Here is a 25,219-nt window from a genome sequence, read left to right as displayed (position 1 = left end):
TCCTTCCAGGTTGTATTGGTTGACATGTTTTCCTCCTCCTTTCTCCTCCTCCCCTTTCTGCTCCTTTTCCTCCTCCTTTTTTTGCTTTCTTCTTCCTCTTCTTCCTTTGTGCCTCTTCTCTTCCTCTTACCTCCTGTTCCTCCTCTTTCTTCTCCTTCTTCTTTAAATAACACAGAGTCAGTAGAGATAGTAACTAGGAGACTAGGCATTGGAGTCAGATAGACCTCAAATCCTGGCTTTGCTGTAATAGACACTGTAGCCTGGCTGATCCAATCTCCATTTCCAAGCTCCTTATCCTTTAGCTTACTCTGTTAGGGATGCTGTAAATGCTAAAAGTCAAAGTAGCTGGGATAGGCCACATAATGTTATTCTGGTAAACGAGTTATTACATGTTGATATTATTTTAAATATGGGCAGACAAGATTGGAGAATGCATAGCTTATCCTATATGGGGTGCTAGATGCATGAGCATTCTTCATTAAAGCCATTTCTTCTATTTTCATGGTCCTCCAGTCCAGAATTTGTGATGTGCTTTTACTAAAATCTTGTTGAAATCTTACTACCATGCAGTAGAACTTAGAATGAGTTGTGGTCCATATACCCTCCCACCAAGCCCTTGGGACCAAAGAGTGAAGGGGATCATGGAATACAGTGCTGTCAGCCAAATGCCTAGAGTGTTGCCTGCTTCCAGGTTGGGATGGGTCAAGACTGAGCATGTCTGAGCAGAGTAGCATGACTCTACTCTGAGGGTCCCAGAGTAGGTTGGCTGAACTGGGGAGTTAATAACAAGTGGAGTTGCAGATGATCTGGGTCAGTGTCTATAGGAAACAAGGCTGTACCTGGAGAAAGAGACAAAGTGTTAAACCTGAAGAATAAGAGGAGAACACAGATATCAAGGTCAGCATATGGCAGAATAAACATACCAACAGGGCTGGGAAGCAGTGGTGAGGCAGTGACTCTTCATGGCATTCCTGTTCTGAAATGGTCTGTAGGAGTTTGCTGAATGTGAGCTGTGCACTGCCTCATGGAGACAGGTTAGAGTAGACAATAGGATTCATCCCCAAAATCTTCTGTCATGGTAGATTGTCACCCTGGGACATACACCGTAAGATGTTCCCTATAGGTCTCAGTTCACTGACAGCATGAAGACGGATTGCTGGCTCTTCTTGCCAATTTTTGTGGATTTCCTTTTTCAGCTCTGCAGAAGCTGGTATGTTTGAATGTACGTTGGCTTTACCACCCATCCCCTCCAGGCACTTAAATGATCTTTGTATCGTGCCAGTCTACAGAGCGTAGCTCTTTAACTCTCTGCCAAGGATCACTCAGTGAATAAAGCCAAATGTGGTGGTTTTAGAGCTATGTTGACTCCTAGTGTTGGAGTAATTGTCTGAGCACAATGTATTGAATGTTTTTCTTGTCACTGGGCCGTGAATGCGGCTTATCCCTGGTGTTAGTGGAAAGCTGGCATTTGCAGGTTGATGACTGACTTCTGGGGTCTTTTCTCTCCACGAGGTAAGATACTGATAACTTTTAAAGATTCAGAGAAGAGAAGAGGGCTTCAGTTATTTTTCATAGCACTTTGGAGGCCTCTGGTCTGCATTCTGCATGAATGTGTCTCATAGAAGACCACCTGATACATAATTTAGATTGGAAACGGGCACCGTGCAGAAGCCATGCAGATGGTATGCATTCTTAAGGCAAGTTAGAGCAGTCAGCATCCATGTCCTCTTAGACTGGGTTTCATTTTGCATCCTGCTTTTTGCTGTTCTCTGCTTTCAGAGCTTTCACATACTGTTATAAGTCATGCTTACAAATTGTGCAGGTTGTGTGTGCCTCTTTAAAGGGTCTCCGTTATAGTTTATACATCATGGCTTTATATATTTATTGTAAAAATTTTGGCAGAAATCAATGTTTTGTTCTAACAAGTCTGGAAAAATTTTTAACAGAGGGAGTGATGTTATCTTGAGGAAGGGACACTTTTTCCTTATTTGCACAAAGGTCCCCAATAAAGTAGGAAACTTAAAGACTGAGAGTGTTTTTTTCCTGGTCTCAGTATGTGAAAGGAGCTGTATCAGGCCATTCTTGCATTGTTATGAAGAAGTATCCGAGACTGAGTAATCTATAAGAAAAGAGGATTGATTGGCTTACAGTTCTGTATGCTGTACAGGGAGCATAGTGCTGATATCTGCTTCTGGGGAGGACTCAGGAAGCTTTTACTCATGGTGGGAGGTGAAGGGGGAAAAGGCATGTCACATGGCAAAAGCAGGAGCAAGTGAGAGACAGTGGGGAAGGAGGGGCCACACACTTTTAAATGACCAGGATTTGTGTGAACTCAGAGCAAGAACCCATTTATCACCAAGGGGATGGCTCAAGCCATTCATGAGGGATCTGCCTACCATGATCTGAACACCTTCCACCAGACCCCAACTTCAACCCTGGGGATTACATTTCAGTATGAGATTAGGGCAGGCACAAACACCCAAACTATGTCAGTAGCCAAGTGTCTACGTGGCCCTACCTAGATAGTATTTGGAAAGGGGAAGCTCATCTAAGAAATGGGGAGATGGGCTCTTCATGGAAGTTGAAAAGGCAGCACTGGCTTGAGCCTCTTCTCTTCAGAAACTCAGGATGTTTTCTCTATGACCAGGGAAGGGATTGGGAGTGGGCTCCATGAGAAGTGGAAACCTGAGGTTTACTTGCTCACAGCATGCTGGATGCTCCACTGAGCCAAGGGAGAACAAACCTACTTGGGAGTCTTGGCAAAAGACCTCTGAGGCCCGGCTTGGCACAGGTCAGGGAACATTCTACCTTCTAAATGGGTCTTGCCAACTTGGTCACTGAGCATCTTAGCAGGAACTAATAGGGATGTCAGGACACTGGTCCCTCCCTCAAATACACTGGTTTATGTAAGCAATTTTCCTCTCCCTAGGACTTCTATGGCATATCTGTGATGTCAAGTGTCTCACCAAGTTACATCCAACATGAAAACAAAACAATGTGTTGCTTCAGTGGAGCAAATTTGTATGCTCTCCAGCTGAGAACAGGTGATGTGTTTAACTCAATCGCAATGTTTTTGAAACAGGTCTCTCATGCCAGTCACCACAAACAAGTGTGACTTAGATAAAATCTGTCTTCAGCATTTTTTCACTTTAAAAAAAACCTCCTCCCATTCAGCTTCATCTGTTTCTTCACTCCAGAAACTCAGCACCCATCTGGTGCATGTTGGATGCCCCAGGTTCCTCTTCTTTAGGAGGCACCCCACACTCTCCTTCCTGGCTCACACCAGATCCTATCCAAGCATACGTGTCTTGTGACATTTCCCTTCCAGACCTACCTACTCTCTGATAACAAACCCTTCGAGATTCATTAATGACTTATGGTGAATTGATATGTTATCACAGTTAGAAACAAAAAACAACACAGACCAAATTAGCAAATGCTGTATTCATAAGCTTGCAGCTGCAAGGGAAACATCTACTGTCACCTTCATTTCAGCAAAAGTTTGAAGGGGCTTGGAAAGTTTCATAGATTAAAAAGAGGAAATCTTGATGTAGTCTCTGATTGTTCACTCAGTTGGAGTGATTTCTGATTGGTCTTTCATTACCTTTGGCAGTCTTTAAATAGTTTGCTCTCCATTTTCATACAACTGGGGAATTTTCAAGCGGGTCAGAATTGGAAGGGATTTTCTTTTTTTTTTTTGAGATGGAGTTTCGCTCTTGTTACCCAGGCTGGAGTACAATAGCATGATCTCTGCTCACTGCAAGCTCCGCCTCCTGGGTTCAGCCAATTCTCCTGCCTCAGCCTCCTGAGTAGCTGGGATTATAGGCACGCGCCACCATGCCCAGCTAGTTTTTTGTATTTTTAGTACAGACGGGGTTTCACCATGTTGACCAGGATGGTCTTGATCTCTTGACCTCGTGATTCACCTGCCTTGGCCTCGCAAAGTGCTGGGATTACAGGCGTGAGCCACCGCGCCCAGCCTGGAAGGGCTTTTCTACCTTTTCTGGGCTATCTTATGATAGCTGTATCTTAACTCCATAGGGCAGAGTGGGATATCTGGGCCTGGCAGAGACCAGACAGGGCTTCTTTTCTTTGTTCAAGAATGTGTTCTTCACTTTTACACTGCTGGTGGGAGTGTAAATTAGTTCAACCATTGTGGAAGACAGTGTGGCGATTCCTCAAGGACCTAGAAATAGAAATTCCATTTGACCCAGCAATCCCATTACTGGGTATATATCCAAAGGATTATAAATCGTTCTACTATAAGGACACATGCACACGAATGTTCATTGCAGCACTGTTTACAATAGCAAAGACCTGGAACCAACCCAAATGCCCATCGATGATAGACTGGACAGGGAAAATGTGGCACATATACACCATGGAATACTATGCAGCCATCAAAAACGATGAGTTCGTGTCCTTTGTAGGGACATGGATGAATCTGGAGAACATCATTCTCAGCAAACTGACACAAGAACAGAAAATGAAATACTGCATGTTCTCACTCATAGGTGGGTGTTGAACAATGAGAACACATGGACACAGGGAGGGGAGCACTACACACTGGGGGGACAGCGGGGGTGGGGAGTTGGGGAGAGATAGCACGGGGAGAAATGCCAGATATAGGTGAAGGGGAGGAAGGCAGAAAATCACACTGCCACGTGTGATTTTGTACCCCAAAACCTAAAATGCAGTAAAAAAAAAAAAAAGAGGAAGAATGTGTTCTTTTTACTTCCAATAATGAAATTCTCTGAGAAATAGTTTCTCATTATTGGGATTCTATCCTTCCTTTTGTTATATTTCAACAGAAGCAGTAGCTGCAAAAACAAAACAAAATTAAAGAAAATCTACTTTTTACTGAATACTTACTAAGTACAAACACTGTAAGTTATGTGTAATGATTTCCATTTTAATGAAAGAGAAACTGAGGCTCAGAGATGTTGAGTGATTATACCATGGGTCATCAGGTAGAAAGCTAATGAGAGTCTGCATTGAGACTCAGGCCTGTTTGGTTCTGAATACCGTGATTTTAAACTGTACCATTTCCTTATTGCCTAATTGGGTAAGAAACTCCATTAGCATCTTGGAGACCAAACCCTCTGTTTGAGCCAAATGTTAGCAGCCCACAAGCACCTCCAGCTTTTCATGTATAAATTCTGTATTCTGAAGTTTCATATTCTTCTTTGATTTCAGCTGGGGTTGTGTTACAGAAAATGGCCTAGAATTGTTTGGAAGGGATAGAGCTAAAGGGCTGCGGGCTATGGAAGACACAAGTACACTATTGCAACCTAATTGTTACTAAGTGCATTTGCTACTGAAATCTGCCACCAAAGCTTTACATCTTTAGATAGAGGCTTAAAATGAACAGTATAAAAATTTTTTAAATAAAGACAAAATTAGTAGTAGAGATGAGTTCCAGACACTTATTCATCTGCTATACATTTGAGTACTTTTCTTGAATTTTTAGCGTAGTCACATAACTCCCATAGTGCTTTTCTGGATTGTCTTGGTAATTTGACAATAAGGTAGGTTAATTGGGAATTGCATGGAAACAGCCTCCTGGAGTGAGAAGTGGCAGCAACCATCCAGGAAGAGGCAATGTCCTTTGTAAGTTTGTGTTTGATAGGACTTTATTGTACTTTGGGGCATATCATAAAAATCCCTCCTTCTGTCACTCTCTGGTCCTTGGGTACCTGATAAGTTGATCCTGCAGGTGTGAAAATCTTCCCCTACAGCTGCCTTCTCTAGTTCCTTTCATGCCTACTTGGCAGAGGGGAGGGGAAGGTCATCCAGGCTTGCCATTCACCACCAAGGGATTCTGTCTGCAAATGGGATATATCATTATTATTTGAAAACACCCAAGGAAACTGATTATAGTTACAATTCAGGAAGAGGCCCCTGTGGGTGCAACAAGGAAACTGGAATCAGGTGTTCAGTCAGAGGAGGAGGAGATTAATTAGAAGTTCCCACCACCCCACCCAGATGCTTGATGAGTATGAATAGGAGACAGGAGACCAATAAACAGATGTCTCTGTTGTCTGTGAATTTTATTGTGGTGAAGAAAAATGTTATCTTGTAAATTAGAGCAGAAAGTTCATACAAATAAAGTGTTACTTTTAGCCATCACCAATCAGTTAATATTCTTTTTCCAGTGTTTTGCTCTGCACTCATCACTTAGAGACTCACACTACTCTTCCCCAGAACCCTTGAGTCATGTTGGGAAAGGGTAAATGATATTTTCTCTCGAAGCATCATAACTCCCAAACTTCTGGGCATTAGCCAAAATCTTAATGATGCTGAGTGTCCAGAGCCAATAATCCCCTTATTTCTTTGCCACCTGTGATACCAAAAAGGCGATGTAGAAAGGAGGGCTCATGATTATATCAGGAGCTACCTGGAGCTGCCTAACCTAGAAAACTGAGCTGCCCTCACTCCTTCAAAGTGTTCAGATCAGTTTTATATTAACCAGTTGTCAGCTGAGGTTCCCTGACCACTGAGATTCAAATAAAATTGGTTCTGGACCCATTCCAGAGCCAGTGGGAATACCATTTCACCCAGCCTCTCTAGGAATTTTGGGTGGGGTGGGCTACACTTTTGCTGTCTGCCTTCAGCTTCAAGCCTCTGCTTTTCTGGCATAATTCTGTTTACAGGTTACGTTGTTGTTGCACATGTACTGTGCATCATCTGAGTTGCAGAACTCAACCCTTTTCCTTGCTTTACCACCTTTTCCCTGCACCCCACTCCAAGGTCTTCATGTGGTATTGACCATTAATTTGCTCAGGCTGCCATAACAAAGAACCACAGGCTGGGGGGCTTAAACAATAGCAATGTAGTGCCTCACAGTGCTAGAGGCTGGAAGTCCAAGATCAAGGTGTCAGCAAGGCGGTTTCTTCTGAGGCTGTGTGGCTCCCGTGCCCCTGCTCTGATTGCTTTGTCAAAGCCTCTACTTTCTACCTGCCTTTTTGGAAAGGACACTTTTTACCTCTTGTTTAGTCTTTTCCCATTGGTAGTGGGAGGAAAAAAACTCAGAAGACTGTTAGCTACTCAGTTTGGAAAGAAAGGAAGCCAATAGGTTAGGGCATCATTTCTGTTGATCACTTTTTTTATTTGTAAATAGGTAAGAAACACTGGGAGACGAAAGACTAAAGGGAAACATAACCTTCGAAATCAGATGAACATGAGCGAATGCATGGGTTGAATATATATTTGTTTAATTGAGGATATGTGTTTATTGCTGATGAAGTCTGTGAGTATGGGCATGATATTGTCCTTATCTGTAAAACAGTTAAAATAAACTACATCTTACCATTGTTAATGAGACTCCAAAGAGCCTACACATGTAAAGCTCCTGCCACAGAGTGAACAATCCAAGAATGTGTCTCTCCTGCTTGTCTCTTTCTTTCTTCTGCATAGAATGGTTTCCACAGAAAAGTAGAATTTAAGAAAAGATCATAATTTTATGGAAGACCTCTAGAATAGAAATGGAATTACTGATTACTGATTCCACACTGCTTTTTTTTTTTTTTTTTTTTTTTTTTACAGATTCTATTCTTTCTCCGAGAGGAGATTTTAAAACTTCCGATTACTGGTATGTCTAAAAGGACATGGAGGGAGATACCTTTTGATTAGGTGAAACATGGTGAAAATCACTGGTCTTGCTCATGGGTTTTAAGCAGAGGAAGCTATTTATATCTGTACCCTGGGCCTGAGAGTACAGATTTAACTCTTTGACTGGCATACAGAGTTGACCTTGGATAAAATTTTCACCAACAAACCAAATATTGCCTGCTCATCAGGGGACCTTCTTATCTACCTACTTAGAATCTATGCCTTCCAAAAGTCTTAAGATTCCTCAGAAGCAAATAGCAGAAACAAGTATTCTTGAAAAGATATGTGTGAGGGAGATAAATTCACTGTGCAATTTTTAATTTTCTTAAATAATCTTGCTTCTGAATCCCTGTTGAAACTAAAGTGACTAAAGTAATAAAAAAGCTTTGTCATTTCATTGACGTACAGTTGGCCCTCATGAAAAAGTCATCCTATGCTTAAAATTTTAGTGTATGGTTACTAATATCATCTTAACTTTCCATATTTTTTACTTTGTCTGGTAATTATGTTGCTTCAAATGATTTTTTTTTCTCAATGCCTGTCCAGTGTACATTATATGTAATTTCCAAAGTTTCAAAGAAACCTTTCCTTTTTTTGGTTTCAATTTTATATTCAGAGGGTACATGTGCAGAGTTGTTATATGGATATATTGCATGATGCTGAGGTTGGGGCTTCAATTGAACCTGTCACCCAAATAGTGAACATAGTACCCAATAGGTAGTTTTTCAACCCTTGCCTCTTCCTCTTTCCCCACTTTTGGAGTTCCCAGTGTCTGTTGTTCCCATTGAAGGAAACTTTCTACTGGCCTGAAAGATTATTATTCTGTTACAGGGAAAGTGTGTGGCTTTTGTGCCCAGCATAAATCTCCTTTTTTTGTGTGGCAAGAGTACTCCAATTCCCCATTTTTGGCCCATGGGCTTTGAGGCTAGTCTAGGACCCAGGGTGTATCACATGATGTAAGCTAGCCAGTCAGTGCATTCCATCTTCCTTGCCATGGTGATTCATTCAGGAATAGGCACAAGACCCAAGACAGGTTTGTCATCGATAAGGCCCTATTTGGGGACTGACGGTACAGTATTATGGAACTTGGATTCTATTTCTTCCTGTGGACAATAACAATATAAACCACTGGGCCCAGTTCTGAGGATTTTGATGTTAAAACCATCAAAAATAGAGTTAAGAGCTCATTCCTGGTGACATTGCTTGGGCCCTGAAATGGGCCTCACATTAACTTAATTTTACCAATAGACTTTTCAGCTTATGTCAATATAAGCAGTGACTTTTTTTTTCTTAAGTTGGTTGGGTCAAATTATGTGAAATTTGCAATGGTTGAGTCCTAACTTAAATAAAATACTGTTATTTATGAACACATTCTTTTTGATTAGTTAGTATTGTGTAATTTTAGACTTAGAAGGAAACTAATAGATGATCCAGTTTATGGATTGGCATTTTTCTGTGTTGTTTTTAAGGGCCAGACAGTAAATATTTTTGGCCTTATGGGCTCTACAGTCATTGTTGCAAGTACTTAACTGTGCCACTGTAGCAAGCAGCTGTAGAAAATATGTACATAAATAGCATGGCTTCCTTTTAATAAAGCTTTACTTACAAATCAGGTGGTGGATCCACAGGCTGTCATTTACTAACCCCTGATCTAGTTTAATCCTCATTTAATTAATAAGAAAACCTAGGTTTATGGAAATCAAGTGACCCATCAACAATGGACCATTTAGTTTCTGGTAAAGCTGAGAGAAGGCCCTTAACATCTGACTTTCCTAGTACTCCATGTCTTAACATAGTCTAGCTTGATGTATCTTTGAAGTTGAATTAAAAGGTCATACAGAACATGGTCTGAATTTTTGAAACTTCTTCCCATGAAGCTGGGTGAGATAAAAATCAAGATATGTCCAATAGATTTGCATCAGAGGACCAGCCTTTTGGAGATTGCTGAATGTCTCCATCCATCTCTGCTTACTAGAGAGATTTACAGCAAAAGACGGACTCCTTCTTTTTTGATTTTAGATGCTATAATTTTTATGGCACAGGTTGTTCAGTTTTATTTTTGATTTTTGGGATATACAGGAATGTATATGTTTATGGGGTAAATGCATATTTTGGCACAGGCATAAAAACGTATAATAGTCACACTAGGATAAATAAGGTATCTGTCGCCTCAAACATTTATCATTACAAGTGATGCAATTACACTATTAGTTATTTTAAAATGTATAATTAAATTATTATTGACTATAGTCACTCTGTTGTGCTACCAAATACTAGGTCTTATTAAATCTAACTATGATTCTATACCCATTAGTCATCCTCTCTTCCCTCTACAACCCTTCCTAACCTCTGGTATCCATCATTCTACTCTATCTCTATAAGGTCAATTGTTTTAATTTTTAGCTCCCACAAATAAGTGAGACCATGAGAAGTTTGTCTTTCTGGGCCTGGCTTATTCTACTTAACATACTGACCTATATTTCCATCCATGTGGTTGCAAATGACAGGATCTCATTCTTTTTATGGCTGAATGATAATCCATTGTGTATATGGATCACATTTTCTGTGTCCATTCATCTGTTACTGACACTTGGGTGGTGCAGATATCTCTTTGATATACTGATTTCCTCTTTTGGGCCTATATACCTAGCAGTGAAATAGTTTCAGATGATTTCTTCTTACTCATTAACATTCTTTTCTTTCAGATTGAAACACTTCCATTACCATTTCTTATAGGACAGGTCTGGTGTTGATGCAAACCTTCAGCTTTGTCTGGGAAAGTCTTTATTTCTCCTTCATGTCTGAAGGATATTTTTGCTGGATATAGTATTCTAGGGTAAAAGTGTTTTTTGTTTTTTGTTTTTTTTTTTTTCAAATATGTCATGCTGCTGTCTTCTGGCCTGTAAGGCTTCCATTGAAAAGTCTGCTGACAGACATATTGGAGCTTCATTACATATTATTTTTTTCTTTTCTTTTGCTCCGTTTAGGATCCTTCCTTTATCCTTGATCTTTGGGAGTTTGATTGTTAAATGTCTTGAGGTAGTTTTCTTTGAGTTAAATCTGTATGGTGTTCTATAACTTTCTTGTACTTAAATGTTAACATATTTCTTTAGGTTTGCGATGTTCTCTGTTATTATCTCTTTGAATAATCCTTTTACCACTATCTCTCTTTCTCCCTTCTCTTTAAAGCCAATAATGATTAGATTTGTCCCTTTGAGGCTATTTTATAGATCTTGTGGGTGCACTTCATTCTTTTTTATTGTCTCCTCTGACTGTGTATTTTCGAACAGCCTGTCTTCAAGCTCACTAATTTTTTCTTCTACTTGATCAATTCTGCTGTTAAGAGACTGAGGCATTCTTCAGTATGTCACTTGCATTTTTCAATTCCAAAATTTCTGCTTAATTCTTTTTAATTATTTCAATCTCTTTGTTAAATTTGTCTGATAGGATTCTGAATTCCCATTTTCTGTTATGTTCAATTTTATTGAGTTTCCTCAAAATAGCTATTTTGAATTCTCTGTTTGAAAGGTCATGTGTCTCTGTCTCTCCAGAATTGGTCCTGGTGCCTTATTTAGTTTGTTTAGTGAGGTCATGTTTCCCTGGATAGTCTTGATGATTGTACATGTTCATTGATTTCTGGGCATGGAAGAGTTAGGTATTTATTGGAGTCTTTACAATCTGGGCTTGTTGGTATCTGTCCTTCTTGGGAAGACTTTCCAGGTATTCAGAGGAACTTGGATGTTGTGATATAACTTTTTGGTCACTACTGCTGCATCTGCATCAGGGGATACCCCAAGCCCAGCAATGCTATGGTTCTTTGAGGCTCCTAGAGGTATGTTTGGTGGTCTTGGATAAGTTCTGGAAGAATTCTCTAGTTTACCAGGAAGAGACTCTTGTTTTCTCCCTTTGCTTCCTCCCAAACAAATGAGGTCTGTCTCTCTGTAACTTTGTGCTAAACTGCCTGGAGCTAGAGGAGGGGTGACACCAGCACTGTGCTGCATCACATCTGAAGCCATCATAGCACTAGGTCTCATCCAAGGGCTTCTATAACTATTACCTGCCTACCACCTATGTTTACTCAAGGCCCTAGGGCTCTGAAATCTGCAGATGGCAAAGCCAGCCAGTCTTGTGTCCTTCCCTTCAGGGTGGTGAGTTTCCTTAGGTGCTGAGCAGGTGCAGAGATACTGTTTGGGAGGCAGGGCCTAGAGTTAGAAACCTTAGAAATCTACCTGGTACTTTATTTTATGCTGTGCCTGAGCTGTACTGAAACCGCCAAAGTCCTTCCTGATCTTTCTACTCCTTTTCCCAGGCAGAAGAATCTCTCTGCGTGTCCACCACCACCACAGGGTCATAGAGGGTACTGCCCGGCTACCAATAATGTTCACTTAAGGGCCAAGGACTCTTTAGTCAGCTTGTGGTGAATGCTGCTAGGCTTGGGACTTAGCCTTTGGGGAAGTGGGCTTCTCTCTGGCCCAGGGTAGGTTAAGAAATGCTGTCCAACAGCCAAGTCCTGAAATCAGGAACCCTAGAGCCTGCTTGGTGCTCTCCCCCACTGTGACCAAGCTGGTACTTAAGCACAAGACAAATTTCCCTTTACTCTTTCCTCTGCTTTTCTCAGAAGATGAGGTGTCTCCTCATAGCCACTATAGCTGAGAATGTGCTGGGTCACACCTGAAGCCAGCATGTCTCAGTCTCGCCCAAGGCCCACATTGTGTACTACATGGGTACCACTGTTGATTCTTCAGGGCTCTTTAGTCAGAAGGTGATGAATACTGCTGGAACTGGGTCCTTTTCTTCAAGGCAGCAGGTTGCCTTCTGGCCCAAGGTGTGTCATGCAGGAACTAGAGCTTGGAATGGGATCCTCAGGACTCTGTCTGGTGCCCTATCTTACTGTGACTGAGCTGGTATTCAAGTTGCAAGACAAAGTCCTCCTTACTTTTCTCTATCCTATTCTCAAGTAGAAGGAAGGGTTCTCTTTCAGAGCTGTGAGCTGTACTGCTTGGGACTGGGGAAGAGATGGTGTAAGCACTTCCTTAGCTGTTCTTGCTAGTGTCTCACTAGATTGCATGCCCCTCAATTCCACTGGTGCCAAGCACAGCATAGCATTAGCACTTGCCTAGGAATTGCAATCTTTGTGGCTTTGAAAGCCTTTCAAGTTTCTTTAGAGCCCCACAGCCCTTTAGCCAATGAGGGCGTGGCTTGTGGAAAGTCAAGTTCCAACTGCTAGAATGGGCTGTTCCCATCTGGCTAGGGCTTGTTTAAATGCCCCCTCCATGGGCACCAGCTGAGCTCTGCCCATTGTTGGCAGCCCTGAGTTCCCAGAATTGTTGTGCTCCCCTTCTCCCAAGCCACAGACTCTCTCTTTGCACCCCTCAGCCACTGCTGGAGCATGTGGGAAGGACGGTGTCAGGAATTCCAGATTTTTAAAAAATATCCTCTTCAGTGCTTTCTTCAGTGATATGAAGTTAAAACCAGATACCTGCTCACCTGATTTTTGGTTCTCATGAAGGTGCTTTTTGTGTAGCCTGTTGTTAAATTTGGTGTTCCTGTGGGGAGATCAATGGAGGCTTTCATTTGTCCATATCGCTCTGCCTCTGCCTCAAGATGAATTATTTTAAGGGCCAGGTTAGACTCTAAGGGTTTTATGGAGTGAAGTTATTCTCACAGGTGAGAGTAATTTGGATCTCCTTATTAACTTTTCATTGCTGAATGACAGGATGAGGACCATCTCACCATCTATCTTATCAGTTGTGAGCATTTACACTTTTTTGGTCTTTATTTTTCTCCCAAATTCTTTCTTTCAATCTCTGTTCTTTACTCCATTTTCTACCTAATTCAAAGGTCACATTTTCTATGAAACCTTCTATTAGTGACCTAGTTAATTCTGTGCTCAGTGCTCTCTGATTAGGCATGTCCTAGGGGTGTACCATAAGAGTCTGGACTTGCTGATGTGTTTTTTTGTACTGTTTCCTTCACTGGTGTGCATGTGAGTATTTTCACAAAGGATTTCTCTCCAAACTAAAATCAGAAATGCTGGCTTCTATTTCTTTCATTTACACTTCTGGAACAGAGCTCTAGTTGTGGCCCTGGGTCTGTAAAGGCTACCTATTAACTCACTGGTCCTTGGAATATGTAAGAAGCCCACATAATACTGGGCGTGGAGTGATGACTGAGACACATGCTGAGGTACCGTTTCTGAATGGGAATGAGAGGATGTCAGATGGTGCAACATTGGAATCACTGAGGCCCTATGCACTGGAATACCAACTTTGTGATGAATTCTAAATAGAAAATGCTCATACATATCATTACCAGAGCCTTTAGAGAGGCCGTCTACTCAGACAAAATGCAACTTCTAAGGAGAAATATGACATGTAGTTTGAATAGACAAAGAACTGCAGTATGGTGCAACCATTCTTCAGAATGGTGTGGAGTGGTCAATGTGTGACCCACAGAAGGCTCCCCAGGACCTGGAATGATATAGCCCAGACCAGAATTTTTCCTGTAGTCCTACTGGTTTTATTAAATATTTGGCAAATATTTACTGAATGACTGCTATGTGCCAGTATCATTACTAGTTTCTTAGTAAGAATGAAATGGAGTTGGATATCAGAATTCATTCATCTCTGTGGTCTGTTAGATATCCATATGCATAGTAAATTGTATCTGTTTTCACTATGAAATGTTGGACCACCCATTTAACAGATTCTATTGCAGCCTTTTAAATATCATTTATCAGTGAAGATTCAAATGACTTCATTCAGGTGCCTTGATTAGATGGTCTTTACCTGATTTTTGTAGTCATGGTTTTGGTGTAGGTGCAGATAAGCAAGCTTCCTGTAGTAGTCTATTGTAAGAAGACTTATGTCTGCCTGGGCCTACTATACATTACACTAGCACGTAAACAAACCTCTTTCTTGACATATACTTTCATGGTTTTCTGTGTAGAAATTCCTGTTGACAATCTCTGCTGTTGAAGAGTTATGTCTTGTGTCTATGGAAGGCTGGAAAACAATTCTTCCAGCTCCAGTCATTCATCCTCGAATAACATCACCCAGTTTTTCACTTTTCAAAAAAGCACCTATATCCTCCAGCTGGTTTTAAGAAAGTAAGATCCACATTTGCCATAAATTTAGCCCCTGGAGTGCATTAATCTGGTTATGAATGGTTCCAGAAGACTGACTCTGAGCAAAGTAGTCTTCATTCCTTTCACTCCTGTCTCAGCTTTTATTATGCCTGGGTTGGAGGTAGACACTTCATGTCTTCCTCATGCCCCTAGGTTGTGACACCACATCCTAGGCTACTTTCTACAGAAAGATTGCTCTTTCCTGGCAACAATGAAAACTGAGTGGCTACTTTGTGCCAGACACTATTTGATATTTACAGCAAGCCCATGAGGTAGGTATTCTTAAATCCAATTTACAAATGTGGAAACTGAAGCTAAGAGATCTCAAACAACTTCTTTAGCTTAGTCTGATTTGGAAGCATGTGCTCCTAGTAACCCCAAGAACTCTACACTTGTTGCTTTTCTCTTTAAACACAATAAAAATGGCCTAGACCATGGTTCAATTATTTTTGACTGTAATGCCTGCTTTCCGAGTCTATGGTGCTAATGTGTTAGTGCTAAGGTTTTCTGCTAAGGTGTTAATGATTAATTTTTAACTTTCTTAGATGTGTTTGCATTTGCCAAGTTAATATTTAAATATTTATGGAGAGGCAGCATAATATAGCTGTTACGTGTAGGCCCTGTGGGGACAAGTTGTCTGAGTTTAAGTCCAGGCTCTGCTTCTTACTAGCTGTGTGTAACTTGGATAGGTTCACTTAAAAAAATTTTTTTTTATCCTTTTGGGATAAGAACACTTTACATTAGATCTACCTTCTTAACAGAAATTTAAGTGTATAATTGATGGTTATTGGTGATAGGCACAGTGTTGTACATCTCTGTAGTTTATTCATCTTGCTTTACTAAAACTTTGTGCTCTTTGGTTAGTAAATCCCCATTTCTCCTTTCTCAAGAATTATTTAGTGTCTGTGCCTCATTTTATCAATGCCATTGTTCTGAGATATAAGAAGTGCTCAGAAATGTTCTTTGGGAGAGAAGGAGAGACAAGGCAGGCATACACTCTGTGCCAGGCACAGGAAATGCCTAGTCATGTGAGCCCAACTCTGATCTCTAATGATATAACTTTGGCTACTTCAGAAATGATTTGCTTGGCAATAACAAAAATATGAAATAGCTGTCATGTACCAAGCACTTGTATGCCAGGCTCAAAACTAAGAGCTTTATATGGATTATCTCATGTAATCCTCAACAATTCTATAAGGAGCCATTATCCCCATTTTACAAGGGAAGGCCAGAGAGGCAGATCTTGGACTTGACTTTCAGCAGTCCAACTGCAGAGCCTATCTGGACTGAACCTCACCTTCTTTCTGGGGTGTTTATATGCGATGCCAGCCCAGCATTCTCACACAGCTATCTGTTAGGGTTCATCAGTTCCTTCCCCACTAAGCTCTACCCTTATTTCCCATATTAGTTAACAGTGATGTATTGCCAACTAGAAGCAGACTTTTTTTTTAAACCAGTAAGTTCTGTAATTCCAGAGCTTTTTTCTGACGGGCAGTGGAACAGCTAGCTGAAGTTTGCAGAATGAATACAGAGGGAAGAAGTATACGGAATTTGGCCAAATGTGAATGTTTATATTTTTCCAGATAATTAACTATGGCAGCTTGTAAGTGAAATATCTACCTGTGCTCATGAACACTATCCAGTGTAATGTTATCTTTTGATTAAACATGTGTTATGGAATGATGTGTATGTATGAGAGATAAAGGGAATGTCTTAGATTTGGTGGGTGTCAGCCAGATTTGTATGTATTTTAGAACTATCAAGGGAGAAAGTGAGGCTAGGATTCTGTTGATAGTTCTTTTTCTAATCCACCTACAACCAATATTGTCAGTGTTAATAATGTCAGTAAAACTACATGCAAAGAGTGCTGGATTAAATTTGGTAGTAGTAGGAAAGAAAATGAACAATTTTATGAATTAGGGTTTGGTTTAACTTCTCAATGAAACTCATTTTCTAGGTCAGTGGGTCTTACATTTCAGCTGTATTGGTATCACCTGGTAGCCTTGTTAAATTAAACACAGAGTGCTAGGCTCCAGTCAGATCCTCTGGTGAGTAGGTCTTGAGTGGAGTCCAAGAGTCTTTATTCCTAACAAGCTCCTGGTGCTGCTGGTGCTGCGGGTCTGGGGGCTACACTCTGAGGACCACTGGCATAGGTTAAGTTTTGGACGGTACAAAACAGCACATGAACATATTGGTTGACCAGAAGTTCCACTGTGATATTCGAGATGTGTTTATGTTGACATACTCTGGGAGATTCACACACTTTCATTTATCAAGGGTACAAGTGGTTTGAAGAAACAATGTCTGGCAAACATGAAAATATGACAACCTGATTGTCTTTACCATGACTCATTGTGTATTGCCCTGTGATCAACAGATATTATTTCTGGAATAAGTAGAGTCAGATCCAGTTTTAGATGGCTGTTAAAACAATATCTTAGATCCGGAATGGTTAGAGAGAGAATTCCCCCAAGACTTATGGATGCCTTCTCTTAGTTCAATCTTAGGGGACTGAATCAGAGTCATCCTCTGGGTATCATGCATCCCATCACAACTTTAATTCCCTTTTCTGGCCCAGAGCACCATGAAGAATATGTTAACTTAAATCAGCAGGGGAGTTGTCCAGGCTGTTGGGCTATGAAATGAGGACTTTGAACAGCTGTGGAGCCACATAAGGTTACTGAAGAGGTTAAAAATATGCCACTCTGGCAAATTGATGATTTTGAGTTAAAGGTATTTGAAAAACAACAGGTGTAAGAAGATCACTCTGGGGGCCGGGCGCAGTGGCTCACGCCTGTAATCCCAGCACTTTGGGAGGCCGAGGCGGGTGGATCACGAGGTCAAGAGATCAAGACCATCCTGGTCAACATGGTGAAACCCCATCTCTACTGAAAATGCAAAAAAATTATCTGGGCACGGTGGCGCGTGTCTGTAATCCCAGCTACTCAGGAGGCTGAGGCAGGAGAATTGCCTGAACCCCAGGAGGCGGAGGTTGCAGTGAGCCGAGATCGCGCCATTGCACTCCAGCCTGGGTAACAAGAGTGAAACTCTGTCTCAAAAAAAAAAAAAAAAGAAGATCACTCTGATCTTCCTTCTGTTTCTTAAAAGCAGGAGATGAAACTCTCATACAAAAGGTGTCCTCCTTATGGTAGAATGAAAGCAACATTCTTTTTTTTTTTTAATTTTTTATTGGATTTTAGGTTTTGGGGTACATGAGCAGAGCATGCAAGACAGTTGCGTAGGTACGCACATGGCAGTGTGCTTTGCTTTGCTTCTCCCCTTCACCCACATTTGGCATTTCTCCCCAGGCTATCCCTCCCCACCTCCCCCTCCCACTGGCCCTCCCCTTTTCCCCCCAATAGACCCCAGTGTTTAGTACTCCCCTTTCTGTGTCCATGTGTTCTCATTTTTCATCACCCACCTATGAGTGAGAATATGCGGTGTTTCATTTTCTGTTCTTGTGTCAGTTTGATGAGGATGATGTTCTCCAGATTCATCCATGTCCCTACAAATGACACAAACTCATCATTTCTGATTGCTGCATAATATTCCATGGTGTATATGTGCCACATTTTTCCAATCCAGTCTATTATCAATGGGCATTTGGGTTGATTCCAGGTCTTTGCTATTGTAAACAGTGCTGCAATGAACATTCGTGTACATGTGTCCTTATAGTAGAACGATTTATAGTCTTTTGGATATATACCCAGTAATGGGGTTGCTGGGTCAAATGGAATTTCTATTTCTAAGGCCTTGAGGAATCACCACACTGTCTTCCACAATGGTTGAACTAATTTACACTCCCACCAACAGTGTAAAAGTGTTCCTTTTTCTCCACATCCTCTCCAGCATCTGTTGTCTCCAGATTTTTTAATGATCACCATTCTAACTGGCGTGAGATGGTATCTCAATGTGGTTTTGATTTGCATCTCTCTGATGACCAGTGACGATGAGCATTTTTTGATATGATTGTTGGCCTCATATATGTCTTCTTTCGTAAAGTGTCTGTTCATATCCTTTGCCCACTTTTGAATGGGTTTGTTTGTTTTTTTCCTGTAAATCTGTTTGAGTTATTTGTAAATTCTGGATATCAGCCCTTTGTCAGATGGGTAAACTGCAAAAATTTTTTCCCATTCTGTTGGTTGCCGATTCACTCTAGTGACTGTTTCTTTTGCTGTGCAGAAGCTGTGGAGTGTCATTAGGTCCCATTTGTCTATTTTGGCTTTTGTTGCCAATGCTTTTGGTGTTTTGGTCATGAAGTCCTTGCCTACTCCTATGTCCTGGATAGTTTTGCCTAGATTTCCTTCTAGGGTTTTTATGGTGCCAGGTCTTATGTTTAAGTCTTTAATCCATCTGGAGTTAATTTTAGTGTAAGGTGTCAGGAAGGGGTCCAGTTTCTGCTTTCTGCACATGGCTAGCCAGTTTTCCCAACACCATTTGTTAAACAGGGAATCCTTTCCCCATTGCTTGTTTTTGTCAGGTTTATCAAAGATTGTATAGTTGTAGATATGTTGTGTTGCCTCTGGTGTCTCTGTTTTGTTCCATTGGTCTATATCTCTGTTTTGGTACCAGTACCATGCTGTTTTGATTACTGTAGCCTTGTAGTATAGTTTGAAATCCAGTAGTGTGATGCCCCCCACCGTGTTCTTTTTGCTTAGAATTGACTTGGCTATGCGGGCTCTCTTTTGGTTCCATATGAAGTTCATGGTGGTTTTTTCCAGTTCTGTGAAGAAAGTCAAAAGCAACATTCTTATCATCAAGGATGAAAAGTTGAGGGCAACGGAAATCTGAGCAAACCATTTTTGGCTAATCCTTATCCTCCTTGCCACTGCTGCACCCCACTCACTGCCTATTTCGGTATATGTTTGCTTCTTCCTGCAACTTCGTGTCTTCTCACAAAGATTCCTGTGCAATATGAAGCTTGTATTAAGTAAATTTGCATGCTTGTCCCCTGTTGGTCTGTCTTATGTCAATTTTATTTTCAGGCCCAGCTGAAAAATCCTGAGATGTTTAGAGGTGAAATGTTGCCGTCCCCTACCACATCGCTGAGGTATATAATTAGTAAATTTGCTTAAGCCAGTGGTTCTCAACTGGGGGTCATTTTGCCCTTGCCTCGGGTGACATTAGCAGTATCTGGAGACATTTTTGGTTGTTACAGCTGGAACTATCCAATTCCAAATGTTGGTTGTGTTGAGGTTGAGAAAACCTTGGCCTGGGATATTTGGAAAGAGAACCAAGATGGCCCTGATTCAATGGGTGTCTTACAAAGGATAAGTCATAGCAGCCTCTGATGTCTCAGTTTCCAACTAAAGTATCCAAGAGACCCCTACCGTGACTCAGGAGTACCTGGTGTTGTCAAACGAGGTGGAAAATGTGGGCAGGTAGGAAGGTCTGTTTGGGGCCTTTGTGAGGCAAGGCTTCTGCTGTCATTCTTCAGTGTGAAATCCAGCCTTAGCAAGCAATGTGCCTTGACTTCCAAGTCTGAGAAACAAACAGACCCTTTCCTGTTATTGTCATGTGGAGCTGCAGAAGTCATTAAGCAGCATTTTGAAGGAAGAATAGTGATTTCTTTCCCTTCAGACACCATGTTCAGTTAATTTATTCTGACTGGATGTGGAGCAGCCTAGTGCTGGACAATGTGTGGAAATACATGCCTACTCCTCATTATCTCTAATGGGAGTTTCAAAGGCGCTCACGGATTTAGTGTCCTATTTGGTCTGACTTGTTTAACACCTGTCAGTAGGCTGCTTTCCTGCTGTGTCATTAATATTTAAATAGTGCGATTTAAAGGTCAAACTGTGCCTACAGCAATATTAAAATGCAGCATTTCCTTTCTCTAGATGGTGATGAAAAGGACTTCGAGTGGAGATTTGCAAAAGACAGCAAAAAAAGTAGTCCTACTGAGGAGAGAAAGAAGCCACATATATTCTCATTGCATTAATATAATTAATGAAAAGAGTCTACTTCTGTTTTTTTTTCTGGATATAAATCTGTGTAATTTGGTTGAATTATGGCGAGGCCAAACTCCAGGGGTTGAGGTCTGCTGAGACTAGCCCTGAGTGAGTAGGAGAGGTGGGGAGCTCACGTTCAGGGTTCTCCCTAGGCTCTTCTCCCTCTCTCACTGCCTTTTTCCTCTTCCCTTCTCTCTACTGCTTCCCTTCTTGGTCTTCTGTCCCTTTTGTCTCTGTAGTCTCTTCAGATCTCCTCACCTGGAAAATACCTTGGCTCAATCTTTCATGAATGGGGATATATGAGAGAGACCTCCAGCCCTGATATGGTTTGGCTGTGTCTTTACCCAAATCTCATATTGAATTTTAGCACCCATAATTCCCATGTGTTGTAAGAGGGACATGGTGGGAGATAATTGAATCATGGGGGCAGTTTCCCCCATACTGCTCTTGTGGTAGTGAATAAGTCTCATGAGATCTGATGGTTTTATAAGGGGTTTCTCCTTTTGCTTGGCTCTCATTCTCTCTTGCCTGCCACCATGTAATATGTGCCTTTGCTTCTCCTTTGCCTTACACTATGATTGTGATTCCCCAGCCATGTGGAATCTTAGTCCATTAAACTTCTTTTCTCGATAAATTACCCAGTCTTGGGTATGTCTTTATTAGCAGCATGAAAAAGAACTAATACATATACTTTCCATCATGCCAGGAAACAGCAAGATGGTACATTTTGTGAACCAAGAAATGGGCCCTTACCATACCCCAAAGCTGCCAGTATCTTGATCTTGGGTTTGCAGGAATATATTGCTTGCAGTTCCAGTATCAGGTTTGGGAACTGCAAACAATATATTTTTGTTGTTTATAAGCTACCTGGTCTACGGTAGTTTCTCAGATTACAAGCTACCTGGTCTACAGTTATATATATAAACAACAGTATATTTTTGTGGTTTATAAGCTACCTGGTCTGTGGTAGCCTCTCACATTCTGCAGCTGATGGACTAAGACAAGTGCATTAACAAATTTAGAAATGACATTAATATATAAATGACAGTAAATATTTACCAGTTTTTGGCCACTCAGCATCCATCCCCACCTCTTCCTTCTATCGGGTCTTGGTGTGATAAAAATCCAGGTGCCTGGCTCCCACCGTGGGTGACAGAAGACTTGCATCCCTGCCCTCCAGTTGAGTAGACTTAGAAGGTAGGTTACATTCAACTCAGTGGGCTCTCTGTGAACACAATCTTCCCTTTTTTTTTTTTTGAGCTCTGCAGCTTTGTTAGTTCTCTCTGTAACCCGGGCTGGTTTTATAGTGTTTCACTGATTCCGTGAGTTTTCTAGTGCTGTCCTTCCAAGAACCTCCTTCTGCTTAATAAAACAGAATTCAAATGAAGTGTTTCCTGTTATTGAAGAGTTTTGTTTGAAGACCAAAGCTGAGACACAATATTTGACAAACATTCCACAAAACCACGCTAGATTTGTGACCATTAGCCCTTCTGCTACTGCTTGCCTTTATGAGAGAGGCTCTCTTGGTTTCCTATTGTGGTCACAACTGTTTATAACACACTTGGTGGCTGGAAACAACACAAGTTTATTACCTTACAGTTCTAGAGGGCAGAAGTTAAAAATAGATATCATTTGGCCAAAATCAAGGGCTGCATTCTTTCTGGAGACCCTAAAAGAATATTTGCCTTTTCCAACTTTTAGAGTCTGCCCGTGTTCCTTGGCTTGTGTCCTGATTCCATTTGTAAAGCCAGGGACTACATCGCTCCATCTTCTGATTTTGTCTTTACATCTGTTTCTCTAACACTGACTTTTCAGTTCTGTGTAAATGTGTTTGTTGCTGGGACAGCTCACCCTTCCCCACTGAGAGGTAAGCACAGCCTGGTCAGACATTGGCAGTTAGGTGGCCTATGGGAAGGCAGGGGCTGTGAAACAGGAGCCTTCCACTTTCACTTTTAAGAACCCTTGTGCCTGAGCGCATGGCTTACTCCTGTAATTCCCAGCACTTTGGGAGGCTGAGGCAGGCAGATCAGCTGAGGTCAGGAGTTTGTGACTAGCCTGGCCAACATGATTAAACCCCATCTCTACCAAAAGTACAAAAATTAGCTGGATGCAGTGGTGGATGCCTGTAATCTCAGCCACTAGGGAGACTGAGGCAGGAAAATTGCTTGAACCCTGGAGGCAAAGGTTGAGTGGGCTGAGATGGTGCCACTGCACTCTAGTCTGGGTGACAAGAGTAAAACCCTGTCTCAAAAAAAAAAAAAAAGAACCCTTGTGATTGCCCTAGGTCCACCCAGATAAGGCAGGATCACCTCCCCATTGCAAGATGCTTAACCTAATCCCATTTGCAGAGTCCCTTTTGCCATATAAGGAACAAATTCACAGGTTCTGGGATTTAGGAGGTAGATATCTTTGGGGTCCATTATTCTGCCTGCCACAAAGGGGAAATTTTTTTTCAGATTATTTTCCCCATATAATTTGTCTTTGCTTTTCTCCTTTTCCTGTACATGTTGCATTGTAAAATGAAACAGATTCAGATAATCAAAGCTTCCAGCCTAGTGAATTATTATAAGGCAAACATCCTTTTAATCACTATCCAGGGAAATAAACAAAACTTTGCTAGCCATCCTAGAATCCTTCTTTATATCCCATCCCAAATATAGGCCCTTCCCTTCTCCCAAACACAGGCTAACTTTATAGTACTCACATCTCTTCATTTTTTTATGGCTTTATCATCCAGTGTGCATCCAGACAATACAGTTTATCTAGTTTCACCCATGTAAAAAACTTGGCCTTTTAAATATCTTTTCATTTACAAGTCTCTTTTCGTCCCTTTCTTTTTCTTTATCCATAGAGTCAAGGCTCTGTTCGACCCATAGAACAGCTCAAAGTCTGAATTTTGCTGATGGAAAATCCTAGGCACAGTTAGACATGTCCCTCTGTTTTCTGTATTTTCTGCATATTGGTAGATGGATCCAGAGGCTCGATCAGATTCAGCTTGAATTCCTTGACAAGATGGTAGCTGGTGATCTGTTCTTTCACCAAGATCCACATAATGTCTGGTTTTTGTTCTTTTTGGATGCCAGTACTGGTGTTTCTCAATGGTCATATTTGTTAATTTCTTAGGAGTTGCAGGATAGTGATGTTCTAATGACATAATTTTTTAATTATACTAACACAAAGGAGGAAGGGATTTGTGGATCATGAGCATTTACGGATATGGCCCTTCCCAGCAGCCCTGCCACTGCCTGACAGGTCATGTGAGGAGAGCTTCAAGAAGCCCCTCTGGATATGTCCAGAGTGCAGGAACTCATAAGCCTTTTCCTTGATGTTGCTAGAATGTGAACATGGAAGAGTCCTCAAGAGAACCTGAGGCATCTCTTAGAATTTGGGGTGAAAATGATAAGTGCGTGGAGCCGCCATTGGCAGCAGGGGGAGAGAGGACTCCAGTGGGGCAGCAAGCCATCTGGACCCTGTGGAGAATAGTTGGGCTAGAGCCATCATGGGAGACCCCTACCTACAACGGCTGCCTGCTCAGACCGAGAGACGCCAAGTAAACTAAGCATTGTGGGCAGTCTGGTTGAAGTAGGAGCTGAGGGGCAGCCCCACAAGGTCAGGCAAGCAGGAATTGCCTGTGCCTGTATGGAAGTACCTGTGGTGGTCATCAGGGACCCTCAGAAGCCCTTTCTCAGAAGACATCTGTATTTGTGAATCAGCCACAATAGACTTGTGAGAATTCTATGAGATGACACATGTGGGATAGCTTTTTAATCCACAAAGGGGTATACAAATGGCAAATATTTGTAAAAATTTAATTTTTGAATAGGCAATACATTTATATGCTTGAAAATATTTAAAAAGGTAGAAAAAGTTCCCTTTACTCCTGTCTTTCAAACACCCATTTCTCATCCCAATCTCCTGTAGGTATTCACGGTTGTTATTTGTTATTTTCTTTATGAATATACAAGCAAATACCACATATATTCTTTATTTTCTTTATGAATATACAAGCAAATACCACTATATTCTAACTTTTCTCCCTCTTTTTACTCAAAGGTAGCATACTCTATTCTTGTTCTTCTACAACTTGCATTTTTTCTCTTCTAGCTAAAAAGATATCCTGAATATGCTTGCATATCTCTGTATAGCTTATTTTTTTTTAACAGCTTTCTTAGTACATCCTCTGCTGATATACAGCTAGGTTGTTCCCAGCATTTTCCCATTCAAATAAAACGTGTGTTCTTTGTGCTGCAAAGAAACTGTGTGTGTGTGTGTGTGTGTGTGTGTGTGTGTGCATGTGCGCACATGCATGCCATAGGCCATTCTTCATTTTAAATTTTAAGGAAGGGCAGAAGACTTGGTTTAGAGTTGAATTTGTCTCCTTGGGGCACAATGAGCCGGCCCCTAGGGAGAAGAGACCAATATCACTTCCTTCTCATATTTTAGAGCACTTTTCTCATCCAATGAATGGAAGGATAATACCCACCCACAAAGCTGCTGTGAGGATGAAATGAAATTGGAACCAAGTTCCCGG

General features: G+C 41.3%; 1 long non-coding RNA gene across 1 annotated transcript; it reads left to right on the top strand.

Annotated features, from left to right (window-relative positions):
* Window positions 1-1,452: 1,452 nt before the first annotated feature.
* Window positions 1,453-24,581, top strand: LOC144576811 (uncharacterized). The gene is made up of 3 exons (XR_013519358.1): window positions 1,453-3,044; window positions 19,723-19,787; window positions 20,578-24,581. It is a non-coding gene; the product is annotated as an uncharacterized LOC144576811 (long non-coding RNA).
* The last annotated feature ends 638 nt before the right edge of the window (window positions 24,582-25,219 follow it).

This window comes from Callithrix jacchus, chromosome 6, assembly GCF_049354715.1.
Source record: "Callithrix jacchus isolate 240 chromosome 6, calJac240_pri, whole genome shotgun sequence".
NCBI classification, from domain to species: Eukaryota; Metazoa; Chordata; class Mammalia; order Primates; family Cebidae; genus Callithrix; species Callithrix jacchus.
This window is presented reverse-complemented; position numbering and strand designations above follow the sequence as displayed.